Genomic DNA, 2883 nt, shown 5'->3' on the forward strand with positions numbered 1-2883 from the left:
CTGCATGGAAGCCATGATGGAATAGGAACTGTTCATCTATCCCAGATTCAAGGGGTGTCTCACCTAGTTTGCCCGAGAGCTCACAAAAATGTATCACTAACGTTATCGCCTATTGAATCGTAACAGATATACAACGATTTTTTAGGTAATTACTATAGTTTAATATCTAAATATGAATAGGATTATCTGGGATTTAAATCGAGATATGCACATGTAACACGGATTAAGTGTAATTGGAAAACGCCATCCCCCATTCAATAGTAAGGAGACCCAGCCAATGATATGTCAAATATTTGTTCGCGGAGCGACTATCTTGTGTAGATATATCAGGAAAGTGAAATGTTAATAACGACTCATTACTATTTTATGCGATAAACGTTTCAAATGGAGATAGCAATGAATGGTAAAATACATAGATAACTCTGCTATACACGTGCATGTACGCTATCTTTATTTCTGGCGGCTAAATTTATCTTTGATAAATGTTGGACTCATTCAGCGTATGCACAGATCATGATGATGTCGGTTGGCGCATGTTAAAGGAATGTAAAGACAACATATAGACTGTGGATAAATAAACAAATACATACAACATATATCACAAATAAATGAATATATTACGAATACCTGATAAAGAAACTATTAAAACCATATGTATGTATGTATGTATGTATGTATGTATGTATGTATGTATGTATGTATGTATGTATGTATGTATGTATGTATGTATGTATGTATGTATGTATGTATGTATGTATGTATGTATGTATGTATGTATGTATGTATGTATGTATGTATGTATGTATGTATGTATGTATGTATGTATGTATGTATGTATGTATGTATGTATGTATGTATGTATGTATGTATGTATGTATGTATGTATGTATGTATGTATGTATGTATGTATGTGTGCGTGTGTTTTCAACGTGGAAAATATTTATCTGTTGTTAGAAACACTTTTGATAGAATAGCTGTTACAAAATGAAGGATTTCAAACCATATAATTATTGCCAATTGAAACTGGCCGTTACAAGAACATTGAAAGGAAACAGAGATTATGCACGTTGTGTAGCTCGAGTATTGGAGATGAATTTCACTGTGCATTACTGTGTAAAAATGAAAAAAATTCAGAAGATAAGAGATGAATACTTGGACATTTTATTTAGTTTACAGTCGCAGTTACTTAAATTTAATAATCATTCTCTATCTAAGTACATTTTTCATTTGTAGATGATACTATAGCAAGTGTCATAGCTAAATATCTCAGTGACATACTTATCAATATTTTTAAGACATTGTAAACATCAGTGTTTCATTTGGTATATTTTCTTGCCAATGTCACTTCTTGTGTACACGACTTAATAAATAAATAAATAAATAAATTTTAAAAAATGATAAACAAAACATGTATATATGTATGTAGTATATATGTGTGTGTGCGTGTGTATATGTGTGTGTGTGTGTGTGTGTGTGTGTGTGTGTGTGTGTGTGTGTGTGTGTGTGTGACAGAAACAGTTATTACTAACAGTATATACATTCCAATGTAGGTCTTCACAGTATGACGTACCTTCTGTAACTTAGCACTTTGTACTTCACACATTCTTACACTGTTTCTTAACGCCAGCATATCTAAATTCGTGACACATGCATCAGGTCGTAGTTGAGTGACTTCAAGGTGCCTCAAAGATCTTTGTATATTCTGTACTGTCGTATCATTACGTGTTTGTAACCTTCGCTCCATGGCCAAAATCGTTCAACGTGTCTCTCTCCTTTTTCAAATTCAAATTTAAATTCAAATTATCTAATTTTATATAGTTTTGCGAGACAAGAAAGACCTACGAGTATACCTCTCAAAATGTTTCAAAGTGTAATTCTACACCGCTAACTTTTTCAGAGAGTAACACACAACTGTGAGAATCGATGCGTTATCAAATTAGAAGTGGCTATAAAAGTGAGCATAGAATAACTTTTAAGTTTCTATTACATGTAAATTCCTATATAGACCTAATAAATTATGAAGTAGTTCCTAGGACTACTTGTCAGAGTGTAATTGTTTATATACAGGGGTCTTAGCAATTGAGTTTATCTTGAAACATCACCGTAGTGTCTATTCCTTTCACGCTGGTCATGTGAATTTCATTGTATCTTGAAAAATCACCACAGTGTATATTCCTTTCACGCTGGTCATGTGAATTTCATTGTATCTTGAAAAATCACCGTAGTGTCTATTCCTTTCACGCTGATCACGTGAATTTCATTGTATCTTGAAAAATCACCATAGTGTATTCCTTTCACGCCGGTCATGTGAATTTCATTGTATCTTGAAACATCACTATAGTGTATATTCCTTTCACGCTGGTCATGTGGATTTCATTGTATCTTGAAACATCACCATAGTGTATATTCCTTTCACGCTGGTAATGTGAATTTCATTGTATCTTGAAAAATCACCATAGTGTCTATTCCTTTCACGCTGGTCATGTGAATTTCATTGTAGATATGTGTTGCATGGACGACAAAATTAATCAGTAACGATGCAAAGGCGTGAGCCTGCAACTGTATTTACCCGTTTATTGTTATTTATAGTGTGAAAGGTACGGGCATGTAAGTGCTATTGAGGACAGGTACTGGAGACACCTTGATAAATTATAATATTCAATACGTTGGTTTGCATGTTTGTTGCACTATTCGCCTTTGAAGTCCAATTAGATGAATCGCCTTTTATAACAAGGTAACAGCTGATCACTTCCTGGTTTAACGATTGTTTTTACTACTTCGCCCATAATCTATGTAAATATTGTATTTGCCAAACGGCGAAGGACATATCGACGCTTTCATGACAGGATGGGAATTATTTCGTTTACACGCTTTTGGTTGCTT

This window comes from Glandiceps talaboti, chromosome 7 (assembly GCF_964340395.1).
Source record: "Glandiceps talaboti chromosome 7, keGlaTala1.1, whole genome shotgun sequence".
Taxonomy (NCBI): Eukaryota; Metazoa; Hemichordata; class Enteropneusta; family Spengelidae; genus Glandiceps; species Glandiceps talaboti.